We start from the raw sequence: 20,385 nt of genomic DNA, 5'->3' as shown, positions 1-20,385 counted from the left end.
TGAGAAGGGATAATTACAGTTTATAGATATACTTTTTTTTTTTTTTTTTTTTTTTTTTTTTTTTGAGACGGAGTCTCGCTCTGCCGCCCAGGCTGGAGTGCAGTGGCCGGATCTCAGCTCACTGCAAGCTCCGCCTCCCGGGTTCACACCATTCTCCTGCCTCAGCCTCCCAAGTAGTTGGGACTACAGGCGCCCGCCACCGCGCCCGGCTAGTTTTTTTGTATTTTTTCAGTAGAGACGGGGTTTCACCGTGTTAGCCAGGATGGTCTCGATCTCCTGACCTCGTGATCCGCCCGTCTCGGCCTCCCAAAGTGCTGGGATTACAGGCTTGAGCCACCGCGCCCGGCAGTTTATAGATATACTTTAAATGTTTCTCTACTTAATATTTGCCTCCCATAACATCCAAAATGACCCCATTTTTAGTGCTTCTTTCAACTGTAATTTTAATATCTTCACTAAAAAGTTTTACCCTTGGATTATGAGTTTGCAACATCTCTTTTATATAAAAAATAATTTAAAAAGTAAATTAAAGTAATTATGGACAATCTTCCCTTATTCGCTTCCTCCACCAGTCATGTTTCTAGTTCTTACCAACATTAATAGTTATCATCGTTGACTTCATTTCCTAAGCTTTTCACGCTAACTTATTCATCCATCACTCACTCCTTATCACACTAAAATTGTTTTCTTTCCCATCTTGCCATCAAAATATTCCTCTATAGCTCACCCTTAGCCTCCCTGTTTATAAAATCAGTAGACATCCCAGCAGCTTTTAACCTTCTTTTAAAAATACTCTTTTCTTAGAATGTCTCACCCTTTCTCTTTATTTATTTTTTTACCCTAAGTGATTCCTTTCCAGGACTTTTTTGTCTACCTTTCCCCATCAGTTCTTTAAATGTTTGTGTGTTTCAACTTATGGTAATTTACCTTCTCGGTCCACAACTCCTGACCCTGTCCAGGAATGCAGCTTCAGTTGCCACCAACGTTTTGGTGATTCCTAATTCAGAATCTTCCATTCAGACTTCTCTGAACTTCAAGTTATAGCTAACTTCTTCTGGCTAAAATTTACATAGAAATACCTCTAGGGAATCATATCCATGCCCAGTCAAAATAAGAACGTTTTATTCCTGCCTCACACTTAATGCCTACCTAGGACGAATCAAGAAAAAGCTGCATCATCTACAAAGTGTGACTGTAAGTGAAGGTAAACAATAAGATATTTTGAACACATTTAAAACTTTAAAAGTTGACGATTGTTTTCTTATAAAAAATGTATCCTCATTGTCACTGTGTTATGGAAAGCACAATACTGTATATTTATAATGCAAATATAATTCAAGAAAACTTAAAATTCTTGGAGAAAACTGAACAGAAGGAAAAATCCTGAATGCAGATATTTTCATTAGGACATTGGGAGTTACTTGGTTGTATAAATTAGGTGTATGCATGACTAAGACTATTTTTTTGAAGGTTTGTGAATTAGTACACATTATGTATTTTATTGTGACCATCTGTACATGCAGAGGAGTTTGGTGAAAGTGTTATGGCCTAGAAAATAGCCCTGAGCACAAATAGTATTTCTGCTACCTGCTAGCCTGTAATCACTAGAAATTTACTTACCCTCCTTCAGCTAGTTTCTCTGTTCACAAAGCAAGGTCACAGATATTTAACCTACAAGCTTGGTGTAAGGATCCTGTCACCCTACTGTTCCTGGCATGTATCTGGCACTCGAAAAAAACAGAAACTGTTAAAAATATTATTTGCAACATTATTAATAGATTTTATTTGATTTCTTAGGTGTATGTTCCCATAAGGAAAAAAATGAATCAATAGAAAATATCAATAAATATATAACTCCTAAATTTTGTTTATGTAGTTTTAATTCTAGGCAGATATATTTACAATTATTTGTTCTTGAGATTGATACCCTTTGAGTTTATATAGTGGCAGTACATATTCCTAGCCTACTAAACACAGAATACACTGAAAAATCAAGTCTAGAAACCTATAGAAGTGAGCCACAGACAAAATCAGTATGGTATCCTCGAGTGACTACTTTAAGTTATATTCTAATTGAACTTGACTAAGCATCATGAACTTTTCCTCTGAGCTCTTTTTTTTTTTTTTTTTTTTTGAGACAGAGTCTCGCTCTGTCGCCCAGACTGGAGTGCAGTGACACGATCTCAGCTCATTGCAATTTCCGCCTCCTGGGTTCACGCCATTCAAGGAGTTCAATTCTTATTACTAAATTAGACTTTTCATGAGATATTGTTAATTAGATTTTATGTGTCAATATTGTTTTACTGTAATGTTCATAGTGTCTTTTATATTTACATAATTGTAACCCCGAATTGTAATATGAGCCATCCATGATAAAATACAGTACCTAAGCAATACTTAGAACCTGTATTTATCTTATTGTCTACCACTTCAACCAAACATTCAGAACAAATCCAAAATAAGATTGCTCTTTTGATCATACATGTAGACAAACAAACCATTTTGGTCTACTTGAATCTTTTAATACCTGCATAGTACTACCTGCACTGGGGATTAAGACAGAAAAAGTCTGCTAAAAGTTTTAACCACAAAGACTGACACACCATTGCTTCTGGTTGCATAGCTTGTGTCCAATCTCTCTACTCCAGTTTTAAATTTGAGTTATGACACACAAAAAAAGGTCATGTCCTCAGATTCTTTGAATCCTGAGGACTATTTGACCATCCTAAAGGAAGCATGCATGTAAAAACTGTTTATACATCTTGGAAGCTTTTCTCTTTTGAGAAAGGGACTCATAGAGTTTGACAATCCTTTGCAATTGGTAATCCTTATATCCAGGTAATTCATCATTCCTTTACATGCATTTCTTTATTCAAACTCTGTTAAGGTAAAATAATCTGATTTTCTTTTCGGTGTCAAAAGTGTTCTTTTATATTTATATGCTATCACTATTTGGTAATACATTTTATTCTGGCCCCAGTCTCATCCTGTGAGAGTTCCCCTTCTCCAGTTGCTGTTTCTGATTTGCATAAAGACACCCCATCCTGTCTATCATAGTTTCTATTTATCATTCCAAGGAGTAAGCAGATGCTGAGAACTAGAATTTATGTAATAGGCTTCTCACTATATTCTCAATGCTCTTGAGTGATGATCATACCATGTCTGATTAGACTTCATATAATTGAGATCCAGCTATTCTATGAAGGGCAGTCTGCTTCATCATTGGCCAGTTCTATGATGGGAGGCATCTTTCCTATACACACAGCCACATCCTCCTTCCTTGTGATATCAGTGATTCATTCACCTGTTTATTTGTCCAGTGTATAGTGAGCATCTTACATACTAGACTCTGTAAATAAAATAAAACAAGATACAATTTCTGCATTCAAGGAAATTTGTTGTCTAATGGGAACAGGCTACAATGCAAGAAGAACCTTGATCTAATGAACTAGCCATGTAACCATACCTTTCTTTGTAGAAGGTTCCTTCCAACCAATCCTTCCAATCTCGGGTTAAACATTACTGCCTGAATCTTGAACTTAGAAGAGGTTCTTTGTTATATATGGGCAACAAGAAAATCCATACTCTCACATTAGAGCCCATATATCAGCTTTTAATAATTGTGACTATATAATTTACACTTCTTTTCTGTTTTATTCCATGTCTCTTGAAAGTAGGGACTGGAGTGTATAATATTTTTGCTCATCATTATTTTTAGTAAAATGACTGGTACATAATAATTAGCAAATACTAAATGAGTTAATGAATGAATTGGCAGTATTAGTATTGGTTCTGCTTTTTCACCACACTGTGGCTGTATTAATTTCTGTCACTACAAAAAAATACCACAAAATTAGAAACATAATACCAGATGCTTATAATCTCATTTTCTATGGGACAGAAGTCCAGGGATGGCTAAGCTGGATTGCAGCTAAAACAACTATCACCTTGAAATTTGGCAGCAATTAAATCTGACAGTTCCCCTTTTCCAGGATTCTGGTCTCAGAGCCAGGACTGTGATCTTATCTGAGGTTTGGAGTCCTCTTACAGGGTCAATGATTTTTGGCAATATCTAGTTCCTTGTATTTTGTAGCTTTCAGAGGCTGCCTACCATTCGTTATCATAGGACCCTCTTACAGTATGGCAATTTGTTTCTTGAAGGCCAATAGAAAAGTGTCTCTTTCAATAGGAACACTGTTACACTGTTGGTGGGAGTGTAAATTAGTTCAACCATTGTGGAAGACAGTGTGGCAATTCCTCAAGGATCTAGAGCCAGAAATACCATTTGACCTGGCAATCCCATTACTGGGTATATACCCAAAGGATTACAAATCATTCTACTATAAAGACACATGCACACATATGTTTACTGCAACACTGGTAACAATAGCAAAGACTTGCAATCAACCCAAATGTCCATCAATGATAGACTGGATAAAGAAAATGTGGTACATATACACCATGGAATACTATGCAGCCATAAAAAAGGATAAGTTCATGTCCTTTGCAGGGACACGGATGAAGCTGGAAAGCATCATTCTCATCCAAGTAACACAGGAACAGAAAAACAAACACTGCACGTTCTCACTCATAAGTGGGAGTTGAACAATGAGAACACATGGACACAGGGAGGGGAGCATCACACACCAGGGCCTGTCAGGGGGTGGGAGACTAGGGGAAGGATAGCAATAGGAGAAATACCTAATGTAGATGACGTGTTGATGGGTGCAGCAAACCACCATGGCACGTGTATACCTATGTAACAAAATTGCATATTCTGCACATGTACCCCAGAACTTAAAGGATAATTTTTAAAAGTGAAAAAAAAAAAAAAAATGGACTCTTTCTTCTTTCGTCTCTGACCTGCAGACCTTCAAAGGATGTACAAAACATTGTCAGACTAAGCAGATTCAATATAATTAATAAAGAGACTTTTGGAGAGTCCAAGTGAGAATTATAAAAATATAACTAAATTAATCATTTTTTAATGCACAATAATTTCTCATTTTTTTTTTAGAGTGTGGCACTCAGTCTAAAAAAATTGAAACATTTACTAATGAGTAACATTTTCAGTCTCTTTGGTCAATTTCTTACCACAATATGGAAATTGTATTTCTAGATATATATTCAACTTTTATATAATTTAAGAGATTATGCCATAACATAGGGGAAGGGTAAACAAAATCCTTAAATTTATTTTCCAGAAACTCCCTTAAACTATATTTTTTACATTCATATTCAAGTAGCTGCCTTAGAAATTAAGTACAAAAAATTGAATTACTTGCTAATAACTTCTATTTGTGTGTGTGACTTTTGGGCCTGTATGCTAAATCCTTTAAAAATACTTTATCTCTAAAAACAATCTTTAATGTTTTACCAAGTTTTTATGCTTCTTTGTGTGTTTATTTTGTCAGTTGTGAATTGTATAAGCTTAAGTTCAATTTATTCTTTAGAAGAAACGTTAACAGTTTTCACAAAAAAAGAAATGGTTAAGAAAAGTACTAAATAAAGCTCTTAGAAACTTCCCTCCATGTGGGCAAGGGAATCATAACATTTCATACTATTCTTATAATTATACAATAAATGGAAAATAAGCTTTACCACCTTATTCTCAAGTGAAACATGAGAAATGTTGCCAAATGCTCTGTTGGATGAATATGTATTTTTTAATTGACAACTAAAATTTTTATAAATTCACGGTGTACAACATAGTGTTTTGACATATGTGCACATTGCAGAACGCCTAAGTCAAGCTACGTAACATATGCATTACCTCACATACTTGTGGTTATTTTGTGGTGAGAACACTTACAATCTATTCTATTAGTGATTTTCAAGCATACAACATACTGTTACAATTTAGTCACCATGATATACAACAGATATTCCAAAGTTACTCTTGCTAATTAAAGTTTTGTACCCTTTGAATGACATCGCTCCAATCTTTCCTACCACCAGTCCCTGGTAATTATCATTCTGTTTTCTGCTTCTATGATTTGTAAAATTTTTAGATTCCACAAATAAGTGAAATCATGGAATATTTGTATTTCTATGCCTGGCTGATTTAACTTAACATAATGTTCTCCAAGTTCACCCATGTTGTCACATATAAAATCTCCGTTTTCAAGGCTTAATAGTATGCATTGTTTATATATTCCTCTTTTACTTTATTCATTAAACCTTTAATGAGCATTTAGGTTGATTCTACATATTGGCTACTTCAAGTAAGGCTGTAATAAATGTGGGAGCACCGGTATCTCTTCAAAGTACTAATTTAATTTTATTATGATATATCCAGTAGTGGGATCATATGATAGCTCCATTTTTAATTTTGTGAGCAAACTCCATATGATTTTCCATACTGGCTGTACTAATTTATACTCCCACAAACACAATGCAAGGGTTCCCTTTTCTCCACACCCCCAGCAACGCTTGTTATTTTTATCTTTTGAGAGTAGCCTGGATGAATACGTATTTCTAAGGAACTCCTTAGATCTATAAACTTTAATCAAAACACTGATAAAATTTGTTTGGCATGAGTTTTCCTAAGCAGCATGGCACAATTTTTCCTTCACAGAAACAAATAGTCTAACTACACAGAAAGATCACTGGACATATTTCTAGGAGATATCTATCCAAGAAAACTATTTTTTATCATCATTGATAATCCAATCATTCCAAGATTAAATTCTTGTGATTCCATAAAGTGTCCAGAGGATTGAGAAAATGAGGGGAGTAGGAAAAAAATATATGGGTGGAGGAAAACAAATTGTAAAGGTGAAGATGATGTACATACTATGTTTTGTATACAATTTAGTTTTAAATAGTTTTCAAAAGTCTTCAAATGTTGTTCACTGCCAACTAAACAACATAATACTTGAAAAAATAATAGCTTCTATTTCGTCATACTAATTGTTCGCGTACTTCTTTTGTTTGTAGGTCATTCTGCATTTGAGCAAGTGAAATAACATCCACGTAAAATAGTCTATATAATGAACGTTTATTTCACATAATAAGGAGTCTAACAGAGAAGAGACCCAAAACCGTTTTAGCAACATCACCATCAAGGATTCAGACTTTATTTGTCATTTTACTGTACTCTCCTCAGGACTGCTCCTTAAACAGTGTAAGATGGAGTTCCCAGCCTCTTTTGTGTTGCATAAACCACACTAGATACAAATAACTCTTGTTAACATTTTGGACTAAAGAGAAGATGCCAGACACCAATGCCACCTGCTCTATAATTTCATTTTTATAACATTCTAAAAAAAAATTATAGGCAAAATAAGAATAATGATTGCCAAGTAGATGTTGGGGAAGAGATTGCACAAAAAGGAGTACTAAGGAACTTTTTGGTTGTGATGGAAATATTTTTAATCTTTACTGTATTAGTGGTTGCATGAATGTATGTTTTTCAAACTCTTAGAAATATATACAAAATATACATAGATTTACTACATATAAATTATAACTCAATAAAACTGACCTCAAAAAAGAAGGAAAAAATGGGTTCAACAAAAATTTAAAAAGTATTTTTGAAATTATCATCAATGAAATTTAAATACTCTTATCAATTATGCTCAAAAAGTGTTTCCTGCTTCCTACCATTATTGTCCTTTATACCACAGGGCATAAAAAGGACAACTCATTCTCTTCAAATACGGTTTCAAAAAAACCAGAAAATGATGACAGGGCACTCTTTTTATGCACTCAATTTTTTCAAAGATAACCAATGTAATTATACTACTCTGAGTCATTGTAGAGTGAAAATATAATCTAAAATCAGAATATGTACACCTGGAAATTTTGATAAAATTTTTGAAAAAAAAATTGTGTGTCTTTTTTTAAAAGAAAATTGAGATACAAGGAAAGATTAAACTTTACTTAAACTTTTGTCAAGAATTACATAATTTAAAAAGATACAGTCTTATATTAAGAAAATGGAGTAAAAGTTTTTAATAGTTTCAAATTTTCCTGTGTTTTCAACTCAAAACTTTAATATTAACAATCTTTCAGTTAAGGAATCTGATACAAGTCTTCAAGAACTTTTGAAACAATGAATCAACATGTTAAAGAAAATTTTAAAAAACATGTTTATAATATTATACTTTAAAGGATGTGTTGAAAAATACACTTTTTACTTTCAAATTTTACTTTAAAGAAAGGGATACATGTGCAGGTTTGTTAATGGGTATATTGCACCAAAGTAGTGAGCATAGTACCAAATAGGTAGTTTTTTGACCCATGTCCCCCTGCCTTCCTCCCCCATCTAGTGGTCCATAGTGTCTTGTTCCCAGTTATATCTATGTGTGCTCAATATTTAGCTCCCACTTATATATGAGAACTTGCAGTATTTGGTTTTCTCTTCCTGTATTAATTCACTTAGGATTACAGATTCCAGCTCCATCTATGTTTTTGCACAGGATATAATTTTATGCTTTTTCATGGCTGTATAATATTGCACAGTGTATATGTACCACATTTTCTTCATCCAGTTCACCATTCATGAGTACCTAGATTGATCCCATGTTTTTGCTATCGTGAATAAGGTGTCAAAGAACATACATGTGCACATGTCTTTTGGTATATGTTTTTTTTGGGGGGAGAGTTATACACAGTAATGGAATTGTAGGGTCAAATGGTAGATCTAAGTCCTTTGAGAAATCTCCAAAGTGCTTTCCACAATAGATGAACTAATTTATAAACCTACCAACAGTGTATGAGTGTTCCTTTCCTCCATAGCCTCACCAGGATCTGTTGTTTTTTGACATTTTATAATAGCCTTTCTGTCTGGTATGAGATAGTATCTGACTGTAGCTCTGATTTGCATTTCTCTGATGATTAGTGATGCTGAGCATTTTTTCGTGTTTGTTGGCCACTTATATGCCTTCTTTTGATCAGTGTCTGTTTATGTCCTCCGCCCATTTTTTAAAATGAGGTTATTTGGTTTTGCTTATTGATTTGTTTAAGTTCCTTATAGATTCTGGATATCAGACCTGTGTCAGAAGCATAATTTGTGAATATTTTCTCCCATTCTGTAGGTTGTATGTTTTCTAGGTTGATAGTTTCTTTACCAGCAGAGAAGCTCTTTTGTTTAATTAGGTCCCACTTGTCAATTTTTTTTTTCAAACTTTTTTGGGGAGTTAGCCAAAAATTCTGTGCCAAGCTAATGTCAAGAAGGGTATTTCCTAGGTTTTCCTGTAGGATTTTTATATTTTGAGTCTTATATTTCAACCTTCAAACTGTCTTGAGTTAATTTTTGTATATGGTAAAAAGTAAGTGTCTAATTTCATTCTTCTGCATGTAGCTGGCCAGTTATCCAGAACAATTTATTAAATAGGGAATCCTTTCCACATTGCTTGTTTGTCAGCCTTGTTGAAGATCAGATCATTATAGTGTGACATTTTATTTCTGGGCTGTATAACCCATTCCATTGGTCTATGTGTCTGTCTTTGTACCAGCATGATGCTATTTTGGTTATGTAGCCTTATAGCAGAGTTTGAAGTAAGATAATGTGATGCCTCTGGCTATGCTGTTTTTATGTAGGATAGTTTTGGCTCTTTTAGATTCCATATGAGTTTTAGCATAGTTTTTTCTAATTCTATGAAAAATGACATTGATAGTTTGATAGGAATAGCATTGAATTTATAAATTACTTTGGACATTATGTCCATTTAATGACATTGCATGGGATGTTTTTATTCATTTATTTGTGTTGTCTCTGATTTCTTTTATCAGTGTTAGTTAGTTCTTCTTGTAAAGATGTTTCACCTTCTTGGTTAGGTGTATTCCTATATGTTTCATTTTCTTTGTTGCTATTTTAAATGTGACTGTGTTCTTCATTTGACTTTCAGCTCAGGCATTATTGATATATAGAAACGGTACTGATTTTTGTGCATTGACTTTGTATCCTGAAAACTTACTAAAATTGTTGATCAGGTCTAGCAGTCTTTTGGCACAGTCTTTGGATTTTCTAACTATAGAAACATATCATCAGCAAAAAGATATAGGTTGACTTTTTTAGGAAGTGCTTTCTCTTTCTTTTTCCTGCCTGATTGCTCTGGTTAGGACTTCCAGTACTACACTAAATAGGAGTGGTAAGGGTGTCCTTCCCTTGTTGCAGTTCTCAAGGAGAATCGTTACATGTTTTGTCCATTCAGTATGATGCTGGCTGTGGTTTTGTCATGGATGGCTCTGATTATTTTAAGGTATGTTCCTTTGATGTCTAGTCTTTTGAGAATTTTTATCAGGAAGACATGTTGGATATGATTAAATGCTTTTTCCGCCTCTATTCAGATGATCATATAGGTTTTTCTTTTAATTCTGTTTATATAGTGAATCACATTTATTGATTTGTTGAACCAACCTTGCATCTCAGAAATAAAGCCTACTTGACCGTGGATAATTAACTTTTTGATGTCTGCTGTATTTGGCTTGCTGGCGTTTTGTTGAAGATGTTTGCATCTGTGTTCATCAAGGATATTGCTCTGAGGTTCTATTTCTTCATTGTCTCTTGCTAAGTTTTGGTATTAGACTGATGTTGGCTTCATTGAATGTGTTAGGGAGAAATCCTTCCTCTTCTATTTTTGGAGTAGTTTAAGTAGGATTGGTACGAGTTCTTCTTCATATTTCTGGTAGAATAAGGCTATGAATCCATCTGGTCCAGGGCTTTTATTTGTTGGTAGGTTTTTTTTATTACCGATCCAACTTCAGAGCTCTATACTGGTCTATTCAGGGTTTCAGTTTCTTCCTGATTCAATCTTGGGAGATTGTGTGTTTCTAGAAATTTGTCCGCATTTTCTAGATTTTCTAATTTGTGTGTGTAGTGTTGTTCATAGCATTCTCTGAGGCTCTTTTACATTTCTGTGGTATCATTTGTAATGTCACATTTGCCATTTCTCATTGTACTTATTTGGATATACTCATTGTTTTTCTTTGTTAATCTAGCTAGGAGTCTATCTATCTTGTTTATTTTTCAAAGAGCCAATCCTTGGTTTAATCGATCTTTTGTATGGATTTTCACATGTTGATTTTATTAAATTCTTCTCTAACTTTAATTATTTCTTTTCTTCTGCTAGCTCTGCAGTTGGTTTGTCATTTTTTTCTCCTAGTTCCTTTAGGTACAAAGTTACATCATTAATATACGATATTTCTAACTTCTTGATGAAGAAGTGTAGGGCTATAAACTTTCCTCTTATCATTGCTTTAGCTGCATCCCAGAGATTTTGGTATGTTGTTTCCATTTTTCTTAATTTCAATTTTTTCATATTTGCATGAATTTTGATGTTCATCCAGAAGTTATTCAGGAGAAGATGTTCAATTTTTATTTTTTTATGTGGTTTTGAGAGACCTTCTCAATATTGATTTCTAGTTTTATTGCACTGTGGTAAAAGAGTGTGCTTGGTATGATTTCAATTTCTTGAATGTATTGAGCTTGCTTTATAATGGATCATGTGGTCAATCTTAGAATATGTGTCATGTGTAGATGAGAAGAATGTATATTCTATGGTTGTTGGGTGGACTGTTCTATAGATATCTATTAGGTTCAATTGGTCAAACATCAAGTTAAAGTCTAGCAACTCTTTGTAAGTTTTCTGCTTTGGCAATCTGTCTTGCACTGTCACATCATTGGGGTGTTGGAGATTTCTACTATTATTGTGGGGTTGTCTACATCTTTCTATAAGTCAAGAAGAGCTTATTTTATGAACCTGCATGCTCCAATGTTGGGTGTATATATATATTTAGGATAGTTAAGTCTTCTTGTTGGATTGTACTCTTTATCATTACATAATGTCGTTTGTCATCTTTCTTAATATTTGTTGGTTTAAAGTCTGTTTTTCCTGGCATGAGATAAGGAACTCCTGCTCTTTTACTTTTCTGTTTGCATGGTATAATTTTCTGTATCTCTTTACTCTGAGCATGTGGATACTGTTATATGTGAGATGGATCTCTTGAAGGCAAAAGATGTTGGATTTTGTTTTTTATCTATCTGGCCACTCTGTGTCTTTTAAGTGAGGTGATTAACCCAATTACATTTAAGATTATTATTAACCTGTGTGATTTTCATTCTTGTCATTGTGTTGTTAGCTGGTTGTTATGTAGACTTGATTGTGTACTTACATTATAGTGCCTGTGGACTATGTGTTTGGTTAACTGTGCTTTTGTGGTAGCAGGTGTCACTCTTTTGGTTTTATGGTTAGCACTCCCTCAAGGACCTCTTGTAATGCTGGTCTAGTTGAAACAAATCCCCTCAGGATTTGCTTGTTTGAGAAGGATATTTTCTCCTCCCATATGAAGCTTAGTTTGGTGGAATATGAAATTCTTGGTTGATTTTTTTTTTCTTGAAATATGCTGAAAATAAGCCTCCAATCTCTTCTGGCTTGTAAGTTTTCTGCTCACAGATCTGCTGCTGGCCAGATGGAATTCCCTCTGTATGTGATTTGACTCTTCTCCCTAGCTGCCTCTAAGAGTTTTTTTTCTTTTGCATTGACTTTGGAAATCTGATGATTATGTTCCTGAAGGATGGTCATCTTGTATAGTATCTAACTAGGGTTCTTTGTATTTATTGCATTTGAATGTCAACCTCTGTAGTAAGTTAAGAAAATTTTCATTAACTATATTATTATATATTTTCCAAGTTGCTTACTCTCTCTCCTCTCTCAGAAATGCCAATGAATTATAGATTTGATCTCTTTACATAATTTTATATTTTTCAAAGTATTCATTAATTTTTAAAAATAATTTTTCTTTATTTTTGTCTGAGTTGATTTGAAGAACTGGTCTTTGAGCTCTGAGATCGTTTTATTAGCTTGGTCTATTCTGTAGTTAATACTGCTTTTGTATTACTAACTTCTTGCATTAAATTTTTCAGCTCTAGAAGTTCAGTTTGGTTATTTCTTGGCTGTTTCATCTTTCACCTCTTGGATCATTTTACTGGATTCCTTGGATTGGGTTTCAACTTTCCCCTGAATCTCAGTGTGCTTTCTTGCTATCCAGATTCTGAATTTTCTGTGTGTCATTTCAGTCATTTCAGACTGGTTAAGAGCTATTGCCAGTGAACTCATTTGGAGGTAAGAGGACACTCTAGCTTTTCCAGTTGCCAGAGTTCTTGTGCTGATTCTTGCTCATCTGGGAAAGTTGGTGTTTCTTTACTGAGGTATCAGTTGAGTATCATAAGTTGGCTTCATTTTTAGATGTTTTCAGAGGGTCACAGCTCTGTATAGTATCTTTATGTGTAGGTAAATAGTTGAACTTGTTTTCATATGAGTATATATTTGCAAGATAATTTTTGATATTGTAGTTTGGGCTGCAATCCAGGAGATGGCACTTAAGAGTAATGTCTGGTAGCTAGACTAATACCCAGTAGTACAGCTCTTTTGTACTTCCTGGCATTCACATGTGTGCTCTTCTGTGGAGGTAGAGAAAGATAGTCCCCTCAGGTACACTCCTGGGCCTTGGTGGAGCCTCCTCTGATCTCTGTTGCTGCAAATTCATTTATGTTGTTAGGTGTTGTGGCTAATGGGACCCACTTAGGCAGCGGCTATGGTGGGTAAGTATGCCACACCTTTCTGGACTAGCCCTTTGGAGGGAGACAAACCCTGCTCTAGATCTGGCCTAAGAATCCATGCATCTTGTCCCCTCTCAGTTCTATGACAGTGAAGGCTCCTCCCTCTTTCTCAAATGCCTGCCACAAATTTCATATTTCTGAGATATGAACTGCAAACCTAGAGGCACTGTGGCATCTTACAGCTTGGGGTCAGGTTTTGACTACACTGGGGGATCCAATTTGCTCTTGGGTTACCAGAAAAGTATTCAGGTGAAACAATGCACTTAGTTTGAGTTTCAGAGGCTGTGCTATGTACACATTCACCCAGGGTGGCTAGGCATGGTCCCTGGGATGGGCTGGCAGGCTTGCAGAACAGACATACCCCAGTCCCACAGGGAAGCTAGCCCCATTGTCTACTGGTTTGGAGGTCAGCTGGAAAAAGCCCCTCACAGAGTGGGATAGGGAGCTCTGGGGAATGTGCATCTATGGCCTCTCTCTGCCTGAGCTGCCCATCAAAAAATATCCTAAGCTCTATGCCGTCTGATACTGTCCAATTATATGTCTTTTTTGAATTCTAATATTGTATGCATTCTTGATGCAATGTAAAAAATATACAGATTCTTTTGCATGTTAGAAAAAAGATAGAGAAAAATCATTTTATACATGATAGATATTTCAAATATTTAGTCACATTGATACTTAAATTATATTTTCTATTTACACAGGAGGGTAAAAGTTGTTCAAGACCTGCTCATATTTATTCAGCTAAAGTAACAACTAAGGACTTATTATCCCTAGCTTACAGCCAAATTTTACTTTTATTATTTCAAAAAAATACAGAGATTATTGATAGATTATGGGTTTCCTCTTCAGTTTCAATAATAATGAAGAGCATTTATTTGATTAAAAAGTAATGGCCTGGCCGGGCGCGGTGGCTCAAGCCTGTAATCCCAGCACTTTGGGAGGCCGAGACGGGCGGATCACGAGGTCAGGAGATCGAGACCATCCTGGCGAACACGGTGAAACCCCGTCTCTACTAAAAAATACAAAAAACTAGCCGGGCAAGGCGGCGGGCGCCTGTAGTCCCAGCTACTCGGGAGGCTGAGGCAGGAGAATGGCGTAAACCCGGGGGGGCGGAGCTTGCAGTGAGCTGAGATCCGGCCACTGCACTCCAGCCTGGGCGACAGAGCCAGACTCCGTCTCAAAAAAAAAAAAAAAAAAAAGTAATGACCAACTGCCAGAGAATTATGTTGACAATTTATGAAGGTAGACAAAATTTATCTGGGAAAAAAAAATGTTGCCTGGAGTCTTTTCCAAATGAATATAACACAGGAATGTGGCAGAACTCCTGGTAAATAAAACTAAACAAAAGAAGCTTACATCAGCTCCCACTTTCAAATGGAATTGGATGCTAAGTTCACACTAAGAAAAGTAAAGGTATAACAAGTAATTAGCACATTAAGCAGTGAAGATATCCATGAAAGCCCTCATGTACCATCTGTAGAGAACAAGGGAATAAACTCATTTGTAAAGATACAGAAAAAAACGGAAGTTGGATTAACAAAGGATTACAATGAATATTGCCATATTTTGATAAATCATGATACAAACATAATGTTTCTTAGACCCTAAGAATTACTCAAGATTCCAAGTTGTGACTCAAGTATCACTCCACCCCCAAATTTCAAGGATCAACTTATTTCAGTGTATATTTTTAGAGCATGAAATTTAATGTGCTCTTTCATTTTCCACCTGCAATTTGTTCCTCAGTCTGTCTTTTCTTGTGTGCTTCATCTAGTTCTATTAAAAATCCCTGCTCATTTTCCCATGTGATTGAAAGGAACACTAATTCATTCTTTTCAGTATGATCTTGTTACCACTTCGTGAGCCTCAGCAAAGACACATTTTCCTTAGCTATTTACAACAATATGAGTCCTGGCAGAAAACAGATGCTGCATGTGTTGGGTTGAGAAAAGCTTATTAAGAGATTATTTACTAAATTGTAGGCAGAGTATTATATTAATTTTTATAACCATTTGAGTAGTGGGTAATTATAAAAATACATACCTCTAGGTCTGAAGAGGCAAGGGAAGAGAGCAGTTTCTAGATCACAGAAGGATATAGTCACATGAAAAGGGGTTATACAGTCAGATTCTTATGTCAAGGGATTTAGCCCAACCAAGGCAGCCACACAGGTAAGGAGTTGGGTGATTTAATATTTCAACCTTACTCTTCTCTTTTTTACCATTCTCTCCCTGGGACTCTCTAGAAAACAGATCAAATCTGAAGGCAGATACAAAGGGAATCTCTTTATGTAGCTCCCATAGGTCAGCTCATGGAGATCCAGAATAGTGTGAAGAAGCGTAGAGAGTAGAGACTAAATCAGAAGGAACAAATAGAAGGCATTCTTTAGATTTTAGAGACAGTAATGTGAAATTTATTAGTCCTGTTGTTGGGTTAGAGAAATTAAGAATACTATAACACAGAATAGAACAATAAAATTATATGTAAATATGATGGTTTCCAGGTCCTCAATGAAGCCTTAGGTGAACTCCTTCACAGTTTCCCTTTTGTCAATGTCCCCAGCTTCTAATATCAAATCTACAATTTCAATTTTATATCTAAGAATATGTTATTTTCAAACCACACTCCTTGTACTTACAGGATTATGCTCCTCACAATATTCATCCTTCTTCCCACAAGTATGTTTCTCATTAATATTCCTGAAATAACACACAGAAGCCTGCAGTAGAAATGTGCATGGGGCATGAAGGCACTTTAGTAACTACTTGAAGGTCTCTCTACCCAGGTATACTTCCATATTTATCAATTGGTAGACAGGTTAACTGTAGCATCCATCACACACAAACACACACAAACACATTGTTACACACATATATGCACATCTACACACAAGTAAATCATGATTTCTCTAAGAGTGCAGTATAAACCACAAGGAGAAAAATAAGCATTTTTACCAACTGAGACATATTTAAACCTCATAATTATCAAGGTCAGATTTCTCACAGTGGAATTATTACTTTTCATTGCCATTCAGAACTATTTTTTGTTTATCTCCAACTTCCCTCTAAATTCAAATAATCCCCTTTTGAGATTACAAAGGAAAAAAAATAGAACCATTATTGCATCATACACAACAGAAGATTGTTCAGGAATCAGAACACCAGAATCATCCCAATAACATAGTTCATCTGTGATGGCTTTCTGTAATCATCCATTTAACACAAACAACAACAAAAAATGGTGTAAAAACAATTTAAGAATTCTGTGCTGTACAGCACAGTGTATAGTAATGGCATCTGCTCAACTGTAAATTACCACTTAGGAATATCGGTGGCCCAGACTTCACCCGGTGAGCTGAGAAACACAGATCATACAGATGGATAAAAGTTATTTTACAGTGAACTTAAAAATACCAAAGCTGTTATAGAACTGACATACCAATAAAGACATATCACAGTTGTTCAAATTATGTTACTATATTCTTATATGTAGACCAACAAGTTTTCATCAATGATATCTGCATATATTTGCTATTATTAACATTTATTATTATATCATTTTAATTTCATATTAGTTTGTATTAAAATTTTAATTGCCTAAGTAAGAAATAAAAAATAAAAATTAGCACATTAACACAATTATGTTTATGCCACTAAATGTTTTCTATTACAGGTATGGTTTTTATTTAAACATTTTCAATAAACAATGTTTTTAATTTCTGGAAAATATTGCCATATTTAATATATTCTTAACTTGATTTATAGAGCATGCTTATTTCTACTTAAGATTACTTATGACATATACATTTTTAAACACATTTCTTTCTTCCATCTCATATCCCATATTATACACCATGCTTTATGTGTTAAGTTTTTTTGTTTGTTTGTTTGTTTGACTGATTCATTGATTGATTTATATCAGTCTATGTTTGGGAGTTTAAAAGATAGGTTTCAGGAGAAATAAATCTGAAAATGTTCAGGTAAAATATTGCTAAAGTGCCTTCAAATAAGTGCTTTTGAAAAGCTGAAAACCTGTTTAAAATTTGGAAGTAGTAGATTTGTGCTTAGTTTAAGTACTTAGACAAGGGGTGGAATTCTTTCTCGGTCTCTGAGCAAGAAGTATTCCATTTCTCTAATTAAAAAAAAATAAAAAGGAAATAGGCAAAGAACCCAAACCATGAATAGAGATTGATTTATTTATTGAAAAGTCTTACTCTACCTACATTAAATCTATAACTTAAAGAAGTGACCAAACAAACAAATGAACAAACAAAAAACACCCACTTTGTAAAGCCAGCAAATGAACATAACATTACTTGCTTTTCCCTCCTCCAAGTCATCAAAAGTGGTATGGTACAGGAAGAAAAACATATATATCAGTACTTCATCCTGATATTGTCATATGCTAGTTGTATTCTTTTAGAAAAAAAGATTTAATTTATTTGAAATTCAGTTTCAATTATTCATTTATTCATTATAAAACCATTTATTAGAAAGCAAATAGTTACTGGGGACACAGCAGTGTTCCTGAGGATTTACTTTAGTTGGGAAAGGAGAAATTGCAAAATTAATAATACATAGAGTAATTTAACTCAGTAGTAATTAAGTGTTGTGTAAAACAGGTATTGGGAGCCAAAAGGGCATATAAAATCAGTATCCTATTTAGAGAAGTAAGGGAAAGTGTTCACAAAGAGACAACCTTTAAGTTATCTTTGAAGGTAAAGTAAAAATGAATCTCACAAAGAGTTTCTTAATAGAGAACATTCAGATCAACAGATGATCTTATATGCATAGTACCTGAATAGTAAGGAAGATGATCATGCAAGTTTAATACATAAAAAGAAGCCCAAAGAAGTGTAATGAGAAATTAATACTTATAGTTCTGTGTGTATTTTCCTTGAAATCAGTAAATAAAAATTTTAGTTCCGTGCATTTTTTCCGTGAAATTAGTAAATAAAAGAGAAAGTACAAATAAATCTTTTCCAAAGGTCAACAGATTTTTATAGTTCATAACAAGTAAAACACAATCTCTAACAAAATTCTAAGGACAATTTTTACAGGAATAGAATAAAACAATTCTAAAATATATGTGGAACCACAAAAAGCCCTGAATAGTTACAGAAATCTTGAGCAGAAAGAACAAAGATCCAGATATTACATTACCTAATTTCAAAATATACTTTAAAGCTGTAGTAATCAAAATAGCATGGTACTGATTTTAAAAGAACACAGACCAATGGAATGGAATAGACAGCACAGAAATATATCCATGCACTTACAGCCAACTGACGTTCAACAAAGGTGTCAAGGGCAGAGAATGAAGAAAGGACAGCATCTTCAAAAAACAGCATGGGGAAAACCGAATATCCACAGGCAGAAAAATAAAATTATCTTATCCCACAAAAAAAAATCCCAAAATAAATTAAAGATTTCAATGTACTTTCTGAAACTATAAAACCACTAGAAGAAAGCTTAGTAGAAAAGCTTCTTGACATTTGGATATGACCCACAAAACACAAGCAACAAAAGCAAAGATAGACAAATGAGATTGTATTGAGTTAAAAGGCTTCTGCACAGCAAAGGAAACAATCAACAGAGTGCAAAGACAACCTACGGAATGGGAGAAAATATTTGAAAACCATACATCTGGTAAGAGGTTAACACTCAAAATATGTAAATAATTCAAAGAAGTCACAGCAATAAGACAAATAAGCCAAATAAAAAATTGGTAAAGAACCTAAAAAGACATTTCTCCAAAGAAATTATACAAATAGACAAGTATATGAGAAATTGCTTGGCATCACATATTATCAAGAAAATACAAATTAAAATCAAAATGAGATATCACTTCACACCTGTTTAAATGGTTATTATCAAAACACAAGTTATAACAAGTGTTGGCAAAGATATGGAGAAATTGGAACCCTTTTTCAATGTTGGTGGGAAAGCAAATTAGCATAAGGATTGCATAAAAGTAGAGGTTTCTCAAAAAATTAAAAATAGGATTACCCTATCATCCACCAAAGCTGCTATTGGGTATACAACCAAAGGAAATGGAATCAGTAGATTGAAGAGATACTTGTATTTTTCTCATGTTCCTTGAAGCACTATTTACAGTAGCATTATTCACATATTCCAACATATGTAGTCAACCCAAGTGTCCATCAACAGATGAATAAAGAAAATGTGGTATATGTAGATACAATGGAATTCAGTCTTTATAAAAAAGGAAATCCTGTAATGTTCAACAACATGGGTACACCTGGAGAACATTAGGTTAAGTGAAATAAGCCAGGCACAGAAAAGATAAAGACCAGGTGATCTCACTAATATGTGGAATCTAAAAAAGTCAAACTCCTAGAAACAGAGAGTACTACAATAGTGGTTCCTAGAGTCCGAGGTGTGGGAAGATTAAAGAGATAAGAGATACTCTTCAAATACTACAAAATTTCGGTTCAACAGGAGAAATATGTTCAGGAGAACTGCAATACAACATGGTGACTGTCATTAATAACAACATATTATATACTCGAAAATTGCTCCAACAGTAGATTTTGAATGTTCTCACCACCAAAAAAAAAAAAAAAAAACAGTGGTTAGGCACAGCGGCTCACACCTGTAATCCCATCACCTTGGGAGGCTGATGCAAGAGGTTATCATTTGGGCAAGGGAGTTCAAGACCAGCCTGGGAAAGACAGCAAGACCCCATTTGTAAGTAGTGTTTTCACATTGCTATAAAGAACTACCTGAGACAGGTTGATTTATAGAGCAAAAATTTCCAGCTTCATTCATGTCCCTACAAAGGACATGAACTCA

Source organism: Macaca thibetana, chromosome 8 (genome assembly GCF_024542745.1).
Source record: "Macaca thibetana thibetana isolate TM-01 chromosome 8, ASM2454274v1, whole genome shotgun sequence".
In the NCBI taxonomy this organism is placed as follows: domain Eukaryota; kingdom Metazoa; phylum Chordata; class Mammalia; order Primates; family Cercopithecidae; genus Macaca; species Macaca thibetana.
The sequence above is the reverse complement of the archived record's forward strand: the minus strand, read 5'-3'. Positions refer to the sequence as shown.